The 13,228-nt window shown below is 38.2% G+C and overlaps 1 protein-coding gene across 1 annotated transcript in view; it reads right to left on the bottom strand.

The window, feature by feature from the left end:
- Positions 1 to 331: 331 nt before the first annotated feature.
- LOC126474801 (uncharacterized) overlaps positions 332 to 13,228 on the bottom strand; it is a 52,221-nt gene continuing 39,324 nt past the window's right edge. The window contains exon 4 of the mRNA XM_050102272.1: positions 332 to 425. The gene's annotated coding sequence lies outside the window, so the exon portion shown is untranslated. The remainder of the gene's footprint in view (positions 426 to 13,228) is intronic.

The following is a 13,228-nucleotide window of genomic DNA, read 5'->3' as shown; positions in this document are numbered from 1 at the left end:
TAAAACACAAATAAATAATTTCTAATGGCACTTTGGACTGCAGTTGGTGTCTTGAACTGTCACATGTTATATAATGAAAGCAATCATTCAGAACACAAGCAGACTTTTTCAGGTCAGAGTTATCTACCTTGCTACATCTTGAAATATGAAACAATTCTTCTGATTCGCCCTGCATAATCTATAGGACTGAAAGCACTTCCAACAGCTTTTGATGAAATGAATTTATTTATTCAGAAATTTAGATACTCAAATTTAATGCAAAAACAAAATCTTCTTGAATAAATTGACAGTAAGGTTCACTCAAATTTGGAATGTGATTACACAAAGCTACTTGATGAAGATTTTTTGCCTTCCACTCCACACAGGCAATGGTCTGGGAAGTTCGTTGCGGGCTCGTAAGTGCTGCTCATCTCTTTCTCCAGCATCTGTGAAAAGAGCATCTGTTTACACGGCTGAGGCTACATTTAAACAATATCATTGCTTTTTAGTTAAAATAAAATAGTAACTGTGTTTTGTAATATTCCTAGTGACTTCATGCAACAATTTGGATTCCACACTTCAGATTAAAATTTTCCATTGTTCTCCTACATGACAAAAAATGCAAATGCCACAATGGTTCTTTTGAAAAGAACATGGCTGATTTCCTAGTTTATATTCAGAAGAGAGAAGGATTTGTACATAACAGTCTTGATATGAATGATTTTTTCTTTGTGTTATGTTAATAGAGTATCTTTTGTTGGCTTGTCATTATCATAATAATCTGTTATATATGAAACACAAAGTCACTCCCATCCTTCTCACAGATCAATGATAGTTTTTGGTGCAAAAGTCTGAGAAAAGAAGGTTTGTTGGCTATTGTTGGTAGCTCTTGCCACCAAAGGCAGGTGGAGCAGCTGCATCACAGAAGCTATGACACGTGATTGGATATCGTGGATTGTTCCTTGCATAGAAGAGAATTACTACGGCCCACTAAATTCATTGTTGCCTTAAAGAAACTTTAGGAAGCACTTTGCCTGAACTGAGATGTGACCATATTGCTATGGACATCCCCTTTTGTTTGTCATAGTTACACACTATGGACACTAACACCTCTGGCCATCAATGAGTCAGTTTTTGCTACCACCTGCTGCTCCACATAGTCATGCTTTTTTCACTCGAAGTAGCTGAAGAACATTTGACAGTGCACAGCATATTATTTGAATACTGATAGCAACAATGTCTCATGAAGATTTACATGGTTTGAAATCAAACACTGGAAAGTCCATGCTGCAATATCACGGATTATGGGAAAGATAGATTGCTATTCTCCATAAAGATGACATGTTGAGTTGCAGACAGGCACAACAAAAAGGCTATGAAACACCTTACAAAGATATTGAATGTCATAATGGATGCTTGTATGAAGTGCTGTCCTTTCTATCTCAGTTTGATGACACCTTCCACAGTTTTCTTCTGGATAAGGATTATAATATGGATTTAGCTCTCTATGTCTGGTCTGAGCAGCCTGAGATGGTGATCACATGTGTGTGAACTGTGCTTGCTTGTGTGAACACATGCGTGTTTTCCTTTTCTGGTGAGAGCATTGCCAAAAGCCTAAGGCGTAACTGTCTTTTTGATGTGCCTATCTGCAACTCAATGTGTCATCTTTAAGGTGAGCAGCAACCTCTCCTTCCCATAACTGGAAAGAAGATGGCCTGGTCAGAGAAGCCACATCTCACAACTTGTATTTGCAACTGTGGCAACATCCTATGAAACAGCACTCAAGGATACTGAATATCATAATGGATGCCTGTAAGAAATTATGTTGCTTCTATCTCAGTTTGATGGCACGCCCAAATTTTTTTGCTGGGTGAGGGTATAATATGGATCTAGCTCTCTGTAACAAATGTCTTGACAAGGAGATACATGCAGTTTTTAAGTTCCAATACTTTTCAATGAAGCAGTCTTACCTGCCAGTCTGATCTGTAGTACTGGTGAACTGCCACCTATTAAAGTTGAACTCTACTCTGGAGATACTGAGAGTTGGCCAATGTTTTAGAAACAGTTTGAAAGGTCTGTCAATAGTAATGTATCCAAGTTTACTGCTAATAAGTATATGCCTCTTCTAGGGTATATTGAGGATGAGCCCAAACAACTGGTTGCTGGCACTGTAGTGATTGACTTGACTCCCAAGAGTACAAGCAAGTTCTTCAGTCAAGATATGGAGACTGCTATCACATAATAAAAACTCAAACACGTTATTTAGAGGAGGTAAGACCTATTCAAATTTATTGTCCTGAAACCCTGCAAAATGCAATAAAGGGATTCAAGCTCAGATGTCCTTGAGTGTAGATACAAATGCCTATTGCAAATTTCTCACCCCAGAAATACTGTGTATCTTCCCCAAGTACATTCTCCAGCATTGGATAATCCCCATAACGAGGAAGAACTATCCAAAGGAGATGCACTACAATTAAGGGAATTTTTAGGGGAAGGAATTGACGGAATGCTCAATGCCTAAAAGGTACTCAAAGACAAGTCATCGATGAGGGTGTTCTCTGTTGTCAATGTTCTTAATGTTCATTCCAAGCAACATTGTACAAAACACAAGATTTGGTGTACCATAAAGCCTTGCTTTGTATTTTGCAAACAACATGGCTACTTGACACAAAACTACAAGATGATAAAGGATGTTCCCCAGTGTATCAAGATACTATGTTAAGACATCTTTGTATTAATTGTAGTCATGCTGTCAGGCTGTTCAAAAGAAGGAGATGCCTATGCTTACTGAAAAAGGAACCATAATTGATCACTTTTTGGCCATCTTGAAGCCTGTGATATTTCCACTGCCCAATCACTAGTTCAGTGAGAAATGATGTAGTGTGACATGTAAGTTTCATTGACTTTTAAATGAGATGTGTATGGGATGGGGCCCACAAATGACAGCAGAGTCATACACTGTATTCCTGAATGCTGGCAGGCAGTCCACCTTCACCAGCGAACTCCTGATTGCCCAATCAATAGTTCAGTGAGAAATATTGTAGTGTGACATGTAAGTTTCATTGAGTTTTAAATGAGATGTGTATGGGATGAGGCTCACAAATGACAGTAGAGTCACACACTGTATTCCTGAATGCTGGTAAGCAGTCCACCTTCATCAGCCAACTCCTGATTGATAGGATAAACTTACAGGTAATCAACACTCAACCTTTGTCAGTAGATGCTTCAATATCCACAACCCTTGTTAAGAAGTGGATAGACTTGCTAAGAAGTGGATAGGTGAACATTCATGCCAAGCTGGCTGCCTTCAAGGGTTTACATTGTTTCATGAAACATCTGACTGTGTCAGCATGCCACAAGATGTGTTATAACAATCTGATTTTGATGTGTATTAAAAAAGAGTGGTCATTACTGGTAGATAGTAGGCAACATGTCTATTACACATATTTCTCAGTCTCTGGCATTGTTGCTCTCTAAATTTAGGGAAATTTCCAGTGGAAGTCCTGCTGGAAGTTTAGAATGTACAGAGCTGTTACTCTCATTTACTTAGCCTTTTAAGAGCCAAATGATGACACTATACATCACGTCTGGTACTTAGAAGCAATAGAATCAGCACTGATCAATAAAAATTAATGAGTTAGCGATCCTGGAAGGGTTCCACATGCCTTAAATACTTGAAGACCAGAGATGAGTAGTTTGCCTCCCGTGAAAATCTACTGTCACTAGACTCACAACTTTCACAAAATTGAGATGCATTTCAATGCTTTGGAGAGAAGAGTATTGAGGATTGATGGTCTGAGATGTGTTTATGGCAATCTGATTTTGATATGTTTAAAAAAGACCATGTAGAACGGACTCTCACAGATGAATCCAAAGAGTTGCACTATTTGTTTCACCACTTATTTGAGAGAGACTGGCAAGGGAGCAGTAAATGATGAACAGTCTTCATGGATCTTTGCACTATGTAGCACTAAGAGGGTGCCCCGTCTCTTGATGACATTTTGGAACTCAGGTCTAGCTTGCTGTATGATCTGACTGACATGATTATGAGATTCTGTTTCAACCAACTGTCATCACTGCAGATATTACTCAAGCCTTTCTGCAGTTCACTCTCTATCCTGATTATGCAACCTTACTCGATTCTTCTGCTACAACATTGATTACAATAAAATTGAAGAAGAAATTAAAGGAAGACAAAAGACAGTTTATTGAATCAAACATCTTATTCTCAGGCTTGCTGGCAGCCCTTCTCTGCTTTCAGCAACACCCCAATACGTGGCAGTCACTTATCTGTCCCAGTTTCCTACAGCTGCATCCTTACTGCACCAATACATATACATTACTTCACTGCAGGAACTGAAATGGGGGGGCAGCCAAGTTCCACTATATTATGAGTTATCTTTGCTAATGAAACAAGTATGATTGTATTGTCAAAATTAGTCACTAATACAGGCTATTTAACTATAATCTGGAAGGTGGAAGGACGAGACATCTTTATGAATGTCATGGAATTGGGAGTGCTATGGAACTTGAAAGAGGACAGATTTTTTGGTGGGTCAGTAACACATCACTGAAAATTTTTGGAAGCAGCAGGAACTAAAAGGAACTTATTATGAGCCTCTGTAGGCCTTCATAACCATCTCATTGTAGTGACATCAATTCCTATTGTAAAAAATCCTACTTTGAGGTATTTGGTTGCTAAGACTAGGTTAGGATCAGATGCTGCCTCACAGTGTAGTTGTTAAATGGCGAACATGGTTATCAATCAATCCTAAGTTATCTAAGAATACTGTTCCTAGATGAGTCCAGATGATGATCAAAGTGAGCTCCAATATTCACATTCTTGTGACACATTGGAGCACACATATGGCACCCCCTTTCACATAAATTTTATGTACAATTGCCTATAACTAATGTATAGTAAGAGCCAATAAGCACCTATGAAGAGAATAACACACTCATGACATGAACTCTAAGAAATATTGACAGGGATGAGACTGCTATGCTAGTCTCGCAAGGCTAATTCCTCTGATACTATCAGATAAAAAAACTCTAGACTGATTTTGTTACAACACAAGGATGGATAAAAGGAAATCTTGCAAGCAGAGAAATGTTTGCATCAACAGGTTTACAGAAATCCAAGGGTCAACCTCCCTATTTCAGTGATTTATATGTTCTCTCTGTATCTCCTAGAGACCAATTTCTATGACTCCTCTGTACCTCTTAGAGAAGCCAAGAAATTCAAAAGCACAAATACACCATGAACAGAAAAGGAGGATTGGAATTAGACAAGTGCTAAATAAAACAAAAACATGAAATTTTATCCCCTACAAGCTCCATAACACATTTCACATTGACGTGCTTCTGTAATCTTGTTCAGTAATCTGATGATGTCATGAATTGACTGTTGCATGGAGACATGTTAATAGTTTGACTTGCTCAGCTTGTTTGAGATTTTAGCTGATTTCTGAGTCATTATAGTTTCTGATGCTGTCTCCAGCACTGGAAATTGAAACATAAGGCAGATTAATATGCCTTGGGCCACAGCTAAATGTGCATAAAACAAATATCACAAAAGACTCTAAGATTGTGTTGTATGACTAGTTGGACTATTGGTTTTGTCTCCATTATACAACATTATTTTAGACATGAAAGTATAGATTCAAAAGCAGTATCTGAACAGGGATTCATTTAGTAGAAAGACAGATTCACAAAATCTGGCATTTATCTCACAGAAAGACAGATTCACAAAATCAGTCACAGTAAACAGTTTGTACATAGTTCTCTATGATGAGACAGTAACAGACTATAAAATCTCTCCCTCAGAATAATGTTTTCTGACTGAATTGTCTAGCTTTGAAAGAATATTTCTCTTATGATATCCATTCAAACAATGAGCAAACCTGCTTCTAGAATGTGGGGTGTCTTTCAATACAATAACTCTTGGGAACACTTTTTAGAAACACTCTTCAAGCAGAAATATGTCACAGTATATTCAATATTTGTATCAATTACTTATTTCAGAATAGCTTCAAAACAAAATCAAGTAGGATTGTAATTATTTTCTTCAACATGCAAATTTTAATCATATTATGCAATTTAACTAATTTAATTTTCCTGGTGATTTTATTAATGTGTTTACCACTTCAGTTGTTGTTGTTGTTGTTAGTAATGATACTACTACTACTACTACTACTACTACTACTAATAATAATAATAATAGTAATAACCATAATGAAAATCAAACAACCTGTTTATAATTAGATTCAACATTACTGACACTCAGATAACTTTCACCAGAATTAGGAATAGGATCTTAGCACTGGCTACATGACTAGGGTTAATAACTGTCTTGGGACACAAGAGAATAAAATTGCACAAATGTATCAGATGCAGCATAGGAGACACTGATTCATGCAATTCTATAAATATAATGAAGTGGTACATTGCCTGAACACAACAATGTGTAGAGCCATGGCAGCAGTTGTGTTGCTTAATATTTCATAAGTGTGATTCAGTGTTTCTTCCATGTCCAAACACCATAGAGCACTGTGAAAACATTCAATGCTACACAGTAAGCTGATTGCTTGCCCATCTGAGGCTTATTTCCAGTAAAATTGCATATAGTTCGACTTTGCTTCCACTTTTAATGGAACTAACCAATAGCTCATCTGTTGCTACATATGGTACTTGTCAATACAGCTCAGGGAATGGACTATTCAATACCTTTCATAAATTCACTATATGATACAAAAGAGTTCATACAGTTTTAATGACATCATTAAAATAGTTTTGCCTACTTATACACAAAATACATGTCCAGATGATGACTCTGACATTAGTAATAAGAATTTTTTTATTTTTCAAATAAGTTTAAGTATTTTTTCATACATAGGATTTATTTTGAAATTTACTTATTCAAATTTATTTTTATTTGAAGTCATCAACATTAAAAGTGTTTATTGTAAACCCTGAAAAATAACTTCAAAGAAAAAGAATACTGAAAAGCAACTCATTTATGATGTAAAAGAAGCTCATCATCATCATCATCATCATCATCATCATCATCATCTTGGAAAGTTTCCAGCCTCTGGCCGGATCTGTATGGAACACAGGCCTCTCCAGCGTCTTTTGTCTTACCGCCATCTCTCCGTCTTCACCTTGGTCCAGTCTTCTTTCTTCTGGATGCATTCCTCTATCCCTTTCAACCATCTGTCTCTCAGTCTTCCTCTTGGTCTCTTTCCTTCCAGTTTCATCTTGTGTATCCTCCTGGGTATCTTGTTCTCCTCCATTCTTTTAACGTGTCCATACCATCTCAGCCTTGATTTCTCTATCTCCTCCTGTAATGATTCCACCTTCATTAGCTCTCTGATCCTCTCATTTCTTAACCTGTCTATCTTTGTCACTCCAATACTGTTTCTCAAGAATTTCATCTCACTAGCTTGTATTTGTTTTTCTCTCTTGCTTTCATAACCCAGGTTTCTGATGCATGTATCAGGATTGGGACATAGTATGACTGGTATATAACCTTTTACTGATTTGGGGTACATCCTTGCTCCATATCAGGCTTCTAACACTTTTCTGAAATGCTTCTGCTTTTCTCCCCTACTCGTTTATTTCTCTGTCATTTTTTCCGTCTTCCTGTATCAGGCTTCCTGGGTACTTGAACCTCTCCACTCTCCTCGGTCATTCCTCACCAATTGTTATTCCAGTTGTTCCTCTCTCCTTCTTTCTTGTTGTGATAATCATCCCACTCGTACTAAATTTCATCCAATATTCTTGTACTGTTCATTCCCATACGTCCAACTGCTCTTGTACTTCCTCCTCCTTATTCCCCTAAATCATCAGATCATCTGCAAACACCATAGCTTTCATCTTCCTTTCACCGATTACTTGTGTTACTGCACTCATTATATCATCCATCACTACAATGAAGAATAATGGTGAAAGTGCACTCCCCTGCCTCAAGCCATTCTTCTGTTCAGTCCAAGCTGATTTCTCTCCTCCCAGTTTCACACAGCTCACACTTCCATGGTACATTTACCTTATCCTCCAAATAATCTGTTTTGCTACTCCTCTGTTCTCCAGGGCTTTCTACACTTTACTTTTATGTATACTATCATATGCTTTTTCTATGTCCAGGGAGCTCATTAATATAGCTGTTCCATATTCATAGTGCTGTTCCTGCAGTTGTCTCTCACAAGCCCAACCCTTGATCCAAGTCATAGGAGATGGGCAACGGTGTGAAGTAGGGGAGGTCCATTGGAGACTGGGTGTGCCCCGGGACCACTATGGTAGCTGTGAAGGGCCTACAGGAAACCTGAAAAGTGACAGCTAATGGGGCTCTGGTGAAGCTATGATAGGCCCAGCAAGCCAGTAGTGGATTATGATTTCTGCTTTCAAAAATAGAATGGTCCTCAGAAAGGACATATGTAAAAGAAGCTCATTTTGCATAAATAATGTTTGTTCTTTTAGTAAGTCATGAGAGGTGTTTGTTGTGTGTGGTTGGTAGGAACAGAGAAGTGTAAGTTGAGTTTGTATCACGCACATGTTGTGTTGTGTCTGTAATTGTTACTTGAAAGATAATCATATGGTAAGTATTGAATAAATGTGACATAAGTGAACATCATATCCTGTGACTTATATTGCTAGTGTTAAAAATTCAACAGTTGAAAACCCAATAACTTTCTGCATTCTTCAGGAATCTTAAGTACCTCAACACTGCTGTGCTGACAATGAGACAAAAATGTATTCATCATTGAGAAACAAGGCAAATCGATGACATTGTAATTCTGTCAGAGACAGCAAAGGACTTGGAAGAGCAGTTGAACGGAATGGACAGTGTCTTGAAAGGAGGATATAAGATGAACATCAACAAAAGCAAAATGAGGATAATGGAATGTAGTCAAAGTAAATCGGGTGATGCTGAGGGAATTAGATTAGGAAATGAGACACTTAAAGTAGTAAAGGAGTTTTGCTATTTAGGGAGTAAAATAACTGATGATGGTCGTAGTAGAGAGGATATAAAATGTAGACTGGCAATGGCAAGGAAATCGTTTCTGAAGAAGAGAAATTTGTTAACATCGAGTATAGATTTAAGTGTCAGGAAGTCGTTTCTGAAAGTATTTGTATGGAGTGTAGTATGGACAAGAAGAGAATAGAAGCTTTTGAAATGTGGTGCTACAGAAGAATGCTGAAGATAAGGTGGGTAGATCACGTAACTAATGAGGAGGTATTGAATAGGATTGGGGAGAAGAGAAGTTTGTGGCACAACTTGACTAGAAGAAGGGATCGGTTGGTAGGACATGTTTTGAGGCATCAAGGGATCACAAATTTAGCATTGGAGGGCAGCATGGTGGGTAAAAATCGTAGAGGGAGACCAAGAGATGAATACACTAAGCAGATTCAGAAGGATGTAGGTTGCAGTAGGTACTGGGAGATGAAGAAGCTTGCACAGGATAGAGTAGCATGGAGAACTGCATCAAACCAGTCTCAGGACTGAAGACCACAACAACAACAACAACATTTTCAATTATCATATTGGAAATGATAAGATTTATAATGTGTCTCTTCTGTTCTTCAATATTTAATAGCTTGAAGAATATTGCCCAAAACCAATTCATTATAAAGAACCAAGTTTGGAAAGACATTTTGAACTTTTGATGACTTAGTTTTTTGAGAAATGGCAGACATTAGACACTCCAAGGTGTGGGCAGACTAAAGGCTAGCACTTGACTACTGGATGGCCATTCTTCTCTTGGCATCCTCACTACACACCATTATCTCTTTTACTTTGGTGCACTGACTACCTCCTATACACCAGAGGGGCTTCTCCCAGCTTTTCCTTCCTAACAATACGTTTTTATCTATTAATCCGTATTTATGAATCAATAATAGGACAAACATTCTTTTATACATAAACCACACATACAAAAATATTCATCATTACTACAAATAGTGAAAAATTATACAGATTTGTGAACAGATAATAATAATACAGTGATATTTACAGTAAAGACACAAAGTGATGGTATTACAAACCTTGCATGAATTTATTATGATGTTTAGTTTATGATCCACAACATATCATAATTATGAAAAAGCAAGTACAATCATAACACTCTTTCTAAAACTCTTTTGTTCCATATCCATATGATCAATGAAAGGTTCTGAAGCAGAATTTGATACTGAAGTGGGCAAGTAGGATTGTTGAAAGCAAGTAAGTGAGAGAGAAGAGAGGTGCAGTGAAGGAAAATTTGTTATTAGGTTGGAGAGCTGGATCATTCAACTCATTCAGAGAGCGACTAAACAAGGAATCAATTGCTATATTTATGTATGAAACATCCTTGCAGTCACTGAAATGAACTAACAAAATCATAGTAGATCTAAATCTGGATTTTCTTATGGGGATGTGAAACATACACTCCTGAAAACAAGTCCATCATGCCATTTGGACCGTAGAATGAAACTGATATACAAATGGCAAGGTTTTAAAAGTAAGTTATCTTAGCCTCACACCAAAACATACAATTAGTATTTTGTGAAATTTCATCTGCAGCAATCGCATACAAATGAAGTTACCTTCACACATTTCACAGATTGTACAGCATGTAAGATCACAATCACAGATTCAAGTACCTGCAGACAGATTGTCCTTGGCAACAATTTCAGTACCCTGTAGCTACAATTCAGTTGACAAATCATTCATACAGACCATCATAAATGTGTCAGATGTAATTCTTTGTTGTCATTTTCTACTCCACATCCTTATGTTGCCGAAGTTGGCCAAGGGGTGCTGTTGCTGATACAGACAAACTAATCTCATCCACATATACAGGCATGACAAGTATGCTAGAACTTTGAGCCTAACTTATAGAATTTGTAGTGTATGGACAGTCTCTGTTGTGAGGAGGCACCTCCTTGGCATTTTAGGAATGGAATTGAATAAACTGGATGATATTGTGAAGGCATCTTGAAATGCTGTTATTTCAATTAGAATGGTCAACAGGCAACTGTTGATACCCAGTGTATAGTCAGATCATTAAATTTAACCAGAAGTGTAATTCAGTTAAAAAAAGGTATGGACAAGGAGGCATTCCACAGACATTAAAAAGGGAAAGGGTTGATTGTAAACTCTATGCAAGGAGAAAGCCATATGTGTCATAGCAACACTTTATGCAAGACCTTGAAGGAATAGAATAGTGTGCTAACATAGTCCATGTGAATGTTTTTGTAGGGTATTGTATCTGCTAATACATGTCTCCAGATTCCCACATAGTGTAGTGCTTAGCAGAATGTTGCCTCCTTCCACAAATGCTGTAGACAAATGAGGTTGTTATTATTTGCATTGCTGAGCATAATGATGCAGTCATAGTTCCAGGTGTCAGTACAAATAAGCAAATAAATTAATTTAGAAAATTATGTTAATACCAAACAACAAACTTAACAAAATAAGGGAATACCAAAACCTATAAAGAAAATAAGTAAAATCAGAAAGTCATAAAAATATACATAAACAAAAACAAACAATGGAAAGTTCAGGCTGGAATAAGAACAGTATTATGAAAAGGATAGATTGCTGCAATTCATCAAAGGTGTTGAGTTACAGACATCTACAATGAAAAGACTAAACATTTAAGTTTTTGGACAAAACAATCATTCTGCAGAAATAGAAAACACACACACACACACACACACACACACACACACACACAGCCAATGCCTCTGTCTGCTGTGACTGGTTATCAGAAACCGATGATCTCATTTTGGGAATTTACATGAGAGAGCTGTAGCATTGGTGAAATATTGAGATATCCAAGTCCTAGATCTATCGGTTGACAGGGAGGAGGGAGAGGGGTGCTTCTAAGAATTTTGGAAGAGGGAGCCTTATTAGCAAGAAGGATTTCTGTTTTTGGAGATCTGTGGAGTAATTGTGGAAGAAACTGTTGCTGTAGGTGTCAAAGCTTCCAGTATCGAAGCAGATACATTTGGTGTGGTTGTCTGGGAAGAAGAGTACAGTGTATCTGATATGGAGGAGGTGCAGTCTAGACAAATAAGGCATCCAGCACTTCCTTTCAATAAACTTGCAAGGCCAGCACTACAGATGTGACAACCATGGGTGACTAGGTTGTATGGAAGAGACTCGCTTCCTGCGCATGGGGTCCTGGATTTGATTCCCGGTGGGGTCAGGGATTTTCTCTGCCTCGTGATGTCTGGGTGTTGTGTGTTCTTCATGATCATTTCATCATCATTGACCCGCAAGTCGCCGAAGTGGCGTCAACTAAAAAGGACTTGCAATACGGCGGCCGAACTTCCCCACATGGGGCCTCCCGGCCAACAATACCATATGATCATTTCATTTCATGGAAGAGACTACTTAGTATGGAATGGGTGGCAGCTGTTGAAGTGGAGGTTTTGTTGGTAGTTAGTGGGTTTGATATGGATGCAGGTACTGTTGTAGCCACCATTAAGGTGAAAGTCAGCATCAAAAAAGGTTGCTTTTTTCGATTGAGAAGGACCAGGTGAAGCAAATTGGGGTGAAGGTGTTGAGATTCTGGTAGAATGTGGTTAGGCTGTCCTCATCCTCAGTCCAGATCACAAAGATGTCCTCAGTTAACCTGAACCAGATGAGGTGTTTGGGATTTTGTCTAGTTAGGAAGGATTCCTCTAGATGGATCCCTTTAGATGACCCAACATCAACATATTCATCAGCCATCCTCAGCCTAACAATCCATTTTCCCTGTGTTGACTTCCACCTTACATATGGCTATATCAGTGCCTTTCCCCATATAAAACCCACTAACCACCAACAATACCTCCTCTTCAACAGCTGCCACCCATTCCAAAACAAGAAGTCCCTTCCGTACCATCTCGCCACCCATGATTGTTGCATCTATAATGATAGCAGTTCCTCTTCAAATATACCAAGAGCCTCAGTGAGGCTTTCAGAGAATGAAATTACCCTCCCAATTTTGTACAGAAACAGATCTCCCATGCCTTGTGTAGGTAGTCATCTACCATCTGCTACATATTCACAGTCCAGCCATAAAGGGGCACTCCCCTCATAACTCAGAACCACCCAGAACTAGTGGAACTGAATCAAATTCTCCACCAGGTTTTCAAAAGAGAGCTGGGCCAACCAATTGCTGAACATGCTGCCCAACACAAGTCAATGTGCTTCACTTCAACGACTTTTTCACAGCCTGTGCCATCTAGATCCTTCCTAGCAACACCAGCTTTCTGAATGGTG

The sequence above is a fragment of the Schistocerca serialis genome, chromosome 4 (assembly GCF_023864345.2).
Source record: "Schistocerca serialis cubense isolate TAMUIC-IGC-003099 chromosome 4, iqSchSeri2.2, whole genome shotgun sequence".
NCBI classification, from domain to species: domain Eukaryota; kingdom Metazoa; phylum Arthropoda; class Insecta; order Orthoptera; family Acrididae; genus Schistocerca; species Schistocerca serialis.
This window is presented reverse-complemented; position numbering and strand designations above follow the sequence as displayed.